The sequence below is a fragment of the Dipteris shenzhenensis genome, chromosome 14 (genome assembly GCF_047967505.1).
Source record: "Dipteris shenzhenensis isolate YYH24624 ecotype China chromosome 14, Dip_SZ_1.0, whole genome shotgun sequence".
Taxonomy (NCBI): domain Eukaryota; kingdom Viridiplantae; phylum Streptophyta; class Polypodiopsida; order Gleicheniales; family Dipteridaceae; genus Dipteris; species Dipteris shenzhenensis.
The window spans coordinates 31,000,093-31,010,626 of record NC_141609.1 but is presented as its reverse complement, the minus strand read 5'-3'; the positions used below and the strand labels follow the sequence as shown (position 1 = coordinate 31,010,626).

Sequence of the window (10,534 nt, the reverse complement as noted above, 5' to 3'; positions counted from 1 at the left end):
TCTGTTGTATTTCTAAACAAACGTAGCCGTTGTGTGAATGATCTGCAGGAGCATGTTTCCAGATAGCTTTCTATGCCAAATCTAACGAAATCATAGACGCAAAAAATTCGAACATGCTAGGGATTCTGTAAGATGTCTTGCTCTCTCTATGCGCAACAAATTTCAAGTGAGCATTCCGTGAAACATGTCGTGACAAAAAGAAATCAACAGCACTATCATCACAGCACATGCAGAGGTGAATATATAGACCCTTGTCTGCTCTTTATTTTGCCAAACATCGGGACTGATCCATGAACGAGCACTACTTCTCAGTAGCACTCAAACTGTTGCTGGAACTGAATTTAGTGATCCAGCTTCGCGATGTCACAATAATCAGCCACTCAAGCTCAATCTACTATCTTCTGTTGAAAAGATCAGCGATTCCAGCTCCATGAAAGATACTCTTCTATTTGTCATCTTGGTATCGTGATCAACGACTCAAGATCCACGGTAATGGATAGCATCGGCTTCCCCCCATCCTCTGTCTAGAAGTTGCATGACTCGGGAGGCTCCTTCACCTCCTCCTTCCCCTCCAGCATCCGCACGACCTTGCCCATCGTTGGTCTCCTCGTTGCCTTCTCCTGTATACACCACAACGCAACGCTGACGCTCAGTTCAGCCTTCTGATACTCCTTGTTCATCACCACCTCGCCCTGCACCTCAAGATCCACAATCTCTATCCCTCTGTCTTCTCTTAGCTTCCTGAAGGCCATGGCGGGCAAGTACCAGGTCTCCAGATCGTCCTGCGATTGATCAACGCTCCTTCTCCCGCTCACCAGTTCCAACAGAAGTATTCCGTAGCTATAAACATCCGTCTTGTTGTCTATGCCCCCTGATAGCAGCCACTTGGGCGCTAAGTACCCTGGAGTGCCCCGCATGGTCATAACCAGCATGGAAGATAATTCAATCACTTGCTCATCAGCTAGTCCTCTCTATGGTTCGCTCAGGACCTTTGCTCCCCAGATTTTCATTCGTAAAACTGGTTGTGCCTCTCCCTCGTATGACTGTGTTTCTAGCACCTGATCCGGCCATTGCCTTCAAACACGCCAACTCTAAGCAGGATGTTCTCTCAAGACTCCACCTTCATCAACGATCCACCACTCATAGATGTTTCCTAGAAGAGGGTAACTAACTCCCTTGGTGGCTCAGGAAATAGATGGACCATGTGTGTGCAATGAGCGGCCGAATAGAAAGAACTTTTAAGCCTTTGAAAGAAAGAAAAGGGAAGAGAGTCTCAAGAGAGGGAATACGAAGTGATATTCATTGTCAATAGAGTGAGACTCCACTCCAATGAAACTCAAAGTACTACAAACACAAGGGAGAAGAAGAGGTTTCATGCATACAAGAGGAAGCGGAGGCTCCAAGACTACTCATAGGAGAGAATCACTAGAGAGAGATGGACTCAAGAGTCTATATAAGAGAACATCTACAAGAGGGAGAGAAGGCTCATGGAAGAGGCTTCAGGAGATTAGAGCTACAGTAACATGAGGCCTAATGGTGGAAGAGATGATGAACAAGGGAGACGAGGGCTCCTTTTATAGAGATTTTATCACCCTACTTTACCCATTTACAATTGTTGCCTATAGATTCCTTTTCCCATTAATCACATAAGCCCGTATGTCACCATCCATGTCCTTTTTTGCTACTCTTGCCATGTGTCCCATCAAAAGATGGTCAAGACTCTTAAAATATTGAGAAAGTTAAGAGTCTCCCCACATGGAGCCCATAGGGCGTCCTTATTCCACATAGGAGTTCTAGAAGGATTCCTCTTGATTCCACACTCCTAGACTTTGAGACTAGAGGAGGCTTGAGGAGACTAGAGCTATAGCAACATGAGACCTAATGCTTGATTCCTCTTGATTCCTCTTGATTCCACACTCCTAGACTTTGAGACTAGAGGAGGCTTGAGGAGACTTTGATTACACTCATGGAAGAGGCTTGAGGAGACTAGAGCTATAGCAACATGAGACCTAATGGTGGAAGAGATGATGAACAAGAAAGAGGAGGACTCCTTTTATAGAGATTTTATTACCCTCCTTCACCCATTTACAATTGCTGCCTATAGATTCCTTTTCCCATCAATCACATAAGCCCGTATGTCACCTTTTTGGCTACTCTTGCCATGTGTCCCATCAAAAGATGGTCAAGACTCTTAAAATATTAAGAAACTCAAGAGTCTCCCCACATGGAGCCCATAGGGACCCTCTCTTTTCCATATGTCCACATCGTCCTTATTCCACATAGGAATTCTAGAAGGATTTCTCTTGACTCCACACTCCTCCACATGCCTTCCACACGCTTGACATGTGATCTCTCTTATATTATTGGAACACATGGACATGAGCCCACCTCTTTATATGACTCGCTCTTTCTATTTCTAAAAATCCCATAATATCCCATACACAAATAACTCTCACCCCATACCAAGGTATTTATCATTCATACACATCGTATTTACAATGATCCATTCCACTCATCCTCTCAATCCCATACAATATCTTAGAAAATAAAAATAAGTGAGAGCCACTAGGCTATCACTTGATACTCAAACTCTTATCAAACATAGAGAAAAACAATACTAATGCCAAATAAAAATATCAATTTTTGGTGTCACACTACCCATTTGTGGTTTATAAATATCTTTGAGTGACTCCACCCAGCATATCTTTGTGTTGCATTTGAGTTCTCCAAAATCTGCCTCCTTCTTTCCTTTTGAGCCAATCTAAAATCTAGCTTAACTTGTGATGTATTAACTTTCTTCTTGGCTAGAAGCCTTTGTAGTATTCCTCGATAGAACCACTGGAAGACTTCTTTTACTATTGGCTTTCTGTTTTCCTCCGAAATGTTGTTTATGTCTAAAGAATGCATTCCATGCCATGTAGTGTGATTTCTCCATTCCCTTTGTGGACCAAATTGTAGGGCATCCGTAACTTTTTACAAAGAAAAGAAGGTGATTGTAGATTATATGTTGTTTTGATACATAGGCAAGTGGACATTAGAATATCTAAAACTAATATTGTTTGCTTTCAAAAACAAAGATGCACAAAAATAGGATATTGTTCTTACCATGTAATGAGTGATGTTAAATGTTGTCCAAGCCTCTTTCATTGCCTTTCCAAAACTCTTTACCGCTTCTTCAAATGCTTTTTGATAACTTTTGCTAAAGGTGTCTTGGTCACAAAAAACAAAAATCTTATCTAAGCATTTCCACACTTCTACCTTGACATCTCTTGCCAATCCGTCTCATCCGTCTCCCTGATGGTCTTTGATAGCATTATGTACTTTTCTTCACAAGTTATACTTTATCCTTGATACGTATGTTGTTTTATGGCCAATTATTTTTCTTTTCTCTTGATGAGACAAAAATCTTCTAGCCTTCACTCCACCAATAGATGGCTTGATAGGAACATCTTTTCCATTTGTAGATTTTTTAAGATCCTTTGTAATATGTACATCTCCTCCATGGAGGCCAATTTTTGATAGCACTGCTTCTAATGATTGTAGTGCCTCTTTTATTCTGCTCTCAGGCCAAAGTTTCCATGCAAATCCAATATATAGGAAGACTAGTTTCTCAATGATCCTACATAATGCATGCAATGTACAAATGTGAACATTGCGTACTGGGATCTCAAGAACTACTTTGAAATTTTTATCTACTTCATCTCTCTTGGGTGCTCTTTTCCACCATTTAGAATCTAAGACATGTGCTGGCTTGTTGTAATACAAGCAAGGAGATTTTAAGTTACCCTCAAGTTTGCTTATATTGAACATACACTTCAATGTCTTCAAGTCACCTGCCATATGCCATTCAATTTAAAAATCACCCTTTCCTGGAAGATGAAGATGGCATCCTTGGACTTGAATCTTTATAATTGATGGTATATCTATTTGATGAAATACCCGATAAAGTATTGCATGGTCCTCAGTCTTCACTTGTAATTTAAAACCATAGGTTTGCAAGATATATGATATAAATTTTATAACATTTCGAGCAAAGACTAATTTAAAAGGTGATAGTTTACATACATCGAATGAGCCCAACCACCATATGTGCTTTTTCAACTAGACATTGAACTACTTTGAGCTTAACTTTGTGATCGATTGATCAAGTACTCGATTCATCAAAGTGATAGAAACTCTCTATCTTTTTTTCCTTGACAATTTCACACTCATTGAGCTTCACAACAAACTTCAAAACTCCTTTACATTCTTCAAATGTGATACTATAGAACTCAACCATTAGTCTCTGCAATTGTTCAAGATCTACACAAATATTATTCCAAGCATTATATGTAGTGCTTCCCTTTTCACTTTCATATACACTTTCGATATGAAAGTACTGTCCAATGAACTTATCAATTTCTTGGTTGAGATGACCTCGTTCCTTCCACACTTGTGCTAGTGTTGGTAACAACACACGTTTTATCCATTGATCTTTGAATGTTGATGACACAACTCTAAATATTGAAGCATATCCCTTTCTGCTCACTCTGCTCCATCAAGAGCCTCTTGAATTTTTGTGACATCAGCTTTACTTTTCGATACAAAGTCTTCAAGAACTTCACATTTTACCTTCTTAAACTTCTTTTCTTCCATCATGTTCTTTGCAACAATAGTGGAGACTAAGCCCTTCATTTGTTTGATGGGAATTAAATTAGGATCAATGTTTTCTTTCTGAGGTCTCGAAATTTCCCTATAACAAGTACACTTTGCAATATCACATATTTTCTTGCAAGACAGACACACATATACAAATACAATGGCTAAACAAGATGTACTCTTACCTTGCTTTCTGTACTCTACTCTTACATCCTCCAGTGCTAGCTTTCAACTCCGCAATGTTTCGAATTCTCTTGTTTCATTGTCTCTCTCCAAGAACCGTTCTCTTCATTCTTGCTCTTCGTAGCTCATTATTTTTCTTTGAATGCTCTTCAATTTCCCTTGCAGCTGCTCTTTCCAGTGTGAATTTATTGACATTTCTTTTGCCTTCGCCATTCTTTCTTGGACATACGATGACTTGTACATTTCCACACTTGAATGTTGAGTCGAAATGTATCCATACATTCCATTGTTCCCATCACCCACAAACCTCAATAGCATTGTCTTATTAGAAAATGGAGGGCTTGAATTTCTCAATGGACATTTTGGGTAAATTTGTCCATTGCACCATAAGTCAATATGTTGGGAGCCTACTCTTCTCATGTTTTCCTTTTGCTCAGCATTTACAAGTGGAACCTTTCCTCTTTTCTATAGTGGTGCATATTGTTCTTCTAAATCAATGTGCAAATGGTGTAGTCGCTTCTTTTGAGGTTCTTCTTCAACAGCATGGTTGCACGCAGCCATTTTATGAGGGTTGGTTCTTCATCTTGTCTTCTTTTTATAAAACTCATCCAATCTTTTATGGTAAACATTCAAGTATTTGAAAAAAAAAGATTATGTGATGGCGTGATGGGTTCTTTATGAGAGGCCTCCGGAACACCGTCAAAAGAGATGCAGAATCTATATGGAGAGAGAATCTATATGGAGAGTTTAATGCAGCATCTTCTCAATTATTTGAAAGGAATTTTTTACTCCTCCATGGACTGACACACCTATTGTTTTGAACTGACAGATATACGTATTTTATTGCTTTCTCCACATTTTAGAAAGATAAAAGAGAAGATAGCAAATTTCTTATAGGGCCCCAAATAGAGCTCCCTTTTTCCCTAATGAGACCCTACCACAAAACCCCGAGGTGTCTCAACCCCTGCAAACCCAGTCCAAGAAGGCTATACGGGTAGGTGAGGGGGCCAACCAAGTGCTCATTCAAGACCATTCCAATGAGGAGACAACCACGCTCGTCACCTCCTCTGCCTCTAAAGAAACTTCCACCCAGGATGACCTGGGTGTACCTCCGTACTTGGATGTAAACAAGCCAATGCAAGCCTAAGTCCTCACATAAAAGAGTTTAATGCATTTTGGTATGCACCTCTCCCTAAGCCGGAGTTCTCTTAGAATTGGATGCACAACCTCACCAACATTGATGTTCCAAAGAGAATAGGGTTCCAAGTTATAACACCCGAACTCAAGGGGTTGACCCCGGTGGTTCCCCTTAGGATGTTTAACATGCTCAAACCTGCAAGGTGAGCAAGGGGATAGTAAGGGTCAAATCAAAACTCCACTAGCTAGCATATGTTGGTGCCACTACTGCCAAGTTCTCTTCCAATTGGGGAGCCAGGGCAAGCTAGGTAACCTCCTCAGTAGGCTCTATAAGTGCCATGAAAAAGCCCCCTTCAAGTCTGAAACTTCGATTATCCAAAAGCTCGGCTAATAGCAAGAGGACCACTCCCCATGAAGAAATAGAAGAGGAAAATGGAGAGGAGGATCTATGATAGGTACCAATTCACTACAAGGCCTACATAATAGAGGATTGCAAGATCTTATACCAATAGGCCAAGAGATATCGAGAAGACGGGTGCTCCCAAGGATATGGTGGCCTAGCCTCTCAGTCAAGGAGGTAAACTTGTCTTCGAAAGGTCAGGACCCCCAACCGGTATTTATTGCCTGATGATATCTACCCCAATGAGGAGAACACTCTAATAGCTCTCCTATAAGAATACAAGGAATGTATGTCTTGGAAATACATAGATATGAAAGGGGTGCCCATTGAGGTTGTTCAGTACATGATACCCATGCTTGACTATGCCAGGCCGATATGTCAACATCCCTACCTATGAATCCCAAAAATGAGCTCATAGTGAGGAAGACAATCCAAAAACTCATAGATGTGGGATTCATCTATGATATTGAGCATACCATTATACAAGTCACCTTTAGAAGGGAGGGATAACCCTTTTCCTTTTTGCACTCTCCCTTTCTTTACATTCATAAGGCTCAGGCCATAGGTTGCCAAGCCATCTTTACTATCATTTCCATCTCTCCTCTATTGTTCCACTCTTGTGTGTCAAAAATAGCACTTGTGCTAACCATATAAGAGTGCCAAATAGCGCTTGTGTTAGCCTCGTGTCTCAAGTCCTAAGCCATCTGAGGCTCAAAACCTAGAGTGGCAAGGCTAATCTGAAGCTATTTGTCGCTCAAACCCGGTGAGGCCTAGAACTGCTTGGGTTCTTTGTGGCTCAAACTCGGATATGTGCCCATTGGATCTGCTTTGCATGGTCGATCGAGCATTAAATGCCATTTTTGCCTTAGTGTCATGCACATCCATAAAAAAACACGCTGCTAGGTGTGTTATTCGATCAAGTACCTATGAGATGGGAATGCCACTTTGCATGTAAGTCAATTCCACCTAGTTGAAGGTGTGTGCAAGGTAATGTGCCCATCGTATATGCTTTGCATTGTCGATCAAGCATAAAACACCGTTTTTGCCTTAGTGTCATGCACAACCATATAAAAACACGGCCCTAGGAGTGTTATTCAAAGAAGTACTTATCAGATGGGGGCTCCACTTTGTACGCAAGTCCCTTTCAACTACGTTGAGGTGCGTGCAAAGTATTGTCACCATCGGATATGCTTTACATGGTCGATCATGCATTATACACCGTTTTTTCCCTAGTGATATGCACATCTGCAAAAAAACATGCCCTTAGGTGTATTATCTGACCAAGTACTTATTGGATGGGTGTGCCTCTTTGAAAAAATTTCAATACCACCTAGGTTGAGGTGTAGGAAAAGTATTGTGCCCATCGGATATCCTTTGCATGGTCGATCAAGCATTAAATACTATTTTTCCTCGTGTCATGCACATCTATAAAAAAACACGCTGCTAGGTATGTTATCCGATCAAGCACTTATGGGATGGGAGTGCCATTGTGTATGTAAGTCAATTCCACCTAGTTGAAGGTGTGTACAAAGTGTTGTGCCCATCGGATATGCTGTGCATTGTCGATCAAGCATAAAACACTATTTTTGCCTTAGTGTCATGCACAACCATGAAAAAACACGGTCCTAAGTGTGTTAATCAAACAAGTACTTATCGGATGGGGGCTCCACTTTGCATGAAAGTCCGTTTCAACTAGGTTGAGATGCATGCAAAGTATTGTTACCATCAGATATGCTCTGCATGGTCGATTACACATTATACAATGTTTTTTCCGTAGTGATATGCACATTCGTAAAAAAACACGCCCTTGGGTATGTTATCTGACCAAGTACTTATCCGATGGGTGTGCCTCTTTGAGAACATTTCAATACCACCTAGGTTAAGGTGTAGGAAAAGTATTGTGCCCATCGGATATGCTTCGCATGCTCGATCGAGCATTAAATACCATTTTTGCCTTAGTATCATGCACATCCATTAAAAAACACACTGGTAGGTGTGTTATCCGATCAAGTACTTATGAGATGGGAATGCCATTTTGCATGTAAGTCAATTACATCTAGTTGAAGGTGTGTGCAAAGTATCGTGCCAATCGGATATGCTTTGAATTGTCGATCAAGCATAAAACACCGTTTTTGGCTTAGTGTAATGCACAACCATGAAAAAACACGGTCCTAAGTGTGTTAATCAAACAAGTACTTATCGGATGGGTGCTCCAGTTTGCACACAAGTCCATTTCAACTAGGTTGAGATGCGTGCAAAGTATTGTCACCATCGGATATACTCTGCATGGTCGATTACGCATTATACAACGTTTTTCCCGTAGTGATATGCGCATCCGCAAAAAAACATGCCCTTAGGCATGTTATCTAACCAAGTACATATCGAATGCATGTGCCTCTTTGAGAACATATTAATACCACCTAGATTAAGGCGTAGGAAAAGTATTGTGCCCATCAGATATGCTTTGCATGGTCGATCAAGCATTAAATACCATTTTCGCCTTAGTGTCGTGCACATCCGTAAAAAAACACGCTGCTAGGTGTGTTATCCGATCAAGTACTTATGTGATGGGAATGCCACTGTGCATGTAAGTTAATTACACCTAGTTGAGGGTGTGTGAAAAGTATTGTGCCCATCGGATATGCTTTGCATTGTCGATCAAGCATAAAACACCGTTTTTGCCTTAGTGTCATGCACAACCATATAAAAACACGGCCGTAGGTGTGTTATTCAAACAAGTACTTATCGGATGGGGGCTCCACTTTGCACGCAAGTTTGTTTCAACTACGTTGAGGTGCTGCAAAGTATTGTCACCATCGGATATGGTTTGCATGGTCGATCACCCATTATACACTGTTTTTTCCCTAGTGATATGCACATCCTAAAAGAAACACGCCCTTAGGTGTGTTATCTGACCAAATACTTATCGGATGGGTGTGCCTCTTTGGGAACATTTCAATACCACCTAGGTTAAGGTGTAGGAAATATATTGTGCCCATCGGATATGCTTTGCATGGTCTATCGAGCATTAAATGCCATTTTTGCCTTAGTGTCGTGCACATCCGTAAAAAAACATGCTGCTAGGTGTTTTATTCGATCAGGTACCTATGAGATGGGAATGCCACTTTGCATTTAAGTCAATTCCACCTAGTTGAAGGTGTGTGCAAGATATTGTGCCCATCGAATATGCTTTGCATTGTCGATCAAGCATAAAACACCATTTTTGCCTTAGTGTCATGCACAACCATATAAAAACACGGCCTTAGGAGTGTTATTCAAAGAAGTACTTATCGGATGGGGGCTCCACTTTGCATGCCAGTCCCTTTCAACTACGTTGAGGTGCGTGCAAACTATTTTCACCATCGGATATGCTTCACATGGTTCATCACGCATTATACACCGTTTTTTTCGTAGTGATATGCACATCTGCAAAAAAACACGCCCTTAGGTGTATTATCTGGCCAAGTACTTATCGGATGGATGTACCTCTTTAAAAACATTTCAATACCACCTAGGTTAAGGTGTACGAAAAGTTTTGTGCCCATCGCATATCCTTTGCATGGTCGATCGAGCATTAAATACTATTTTTGCTCTAGTGTCATGCACATCCGTAAAAAAACACGCTGCTAGGAGTGTTATCCGATCAAGTACTTATGCGATGGGAATGCCACTTTGCATGTAAGTCAATTCCACCTAGTTGAGGGTGTGTGAAAAGTATTGTGCCCAACAAGTATGCTTTGCATTGTCAATCAAGCATAAAACATCGTTTTTGCCTTACTGTGATGCATAACCATATAAAAACATGGCCATAGGTGTGTTATTCGACTAAGTACTTATTGGATGGGGGCTCCACTTTGCACGCAAGTCTGTTTCAACTAGTTTGAGATGTGTGCAAAGTATTCTCACCATCAGATATGCTCTGCATGGTCGATTACACATTATACAATGTTTTTCCCGTAGTGATATGCACATCTGCAAAAAAACACGCCCTTAGGTATAATATCTGACCAAGTACTTATCAGATGGATGTGCCTCTTTGAGAACATTTCAATACCACCTAGGTTAAGGTGTAGGAAAAGTATTATGCCCATCGGATATGCTTTGCATGCTCGATCGAGCATTAAATACCATTTTTGCCTTAGTGTCATGCACATCCGTAAAAAAACACGCTGGTAG

At 40.8% G+C, this 10,534-nt stretch overlaps 1 pseudogene; it reads right to left on the bottom strand.

Annotated features, from left to right (window-relative positions):
• Window positions 1-524: 524 nt before the first annotated feature.
• Window positions 525-917, bottom strand: LOC147894465 (putative receptor-like protein kinase At5g20050 pseudogene; annotated as a pseudogene).
• Between the last annotated feature and the right edge of the window lie 9,617 nt (window positions 918-10,534).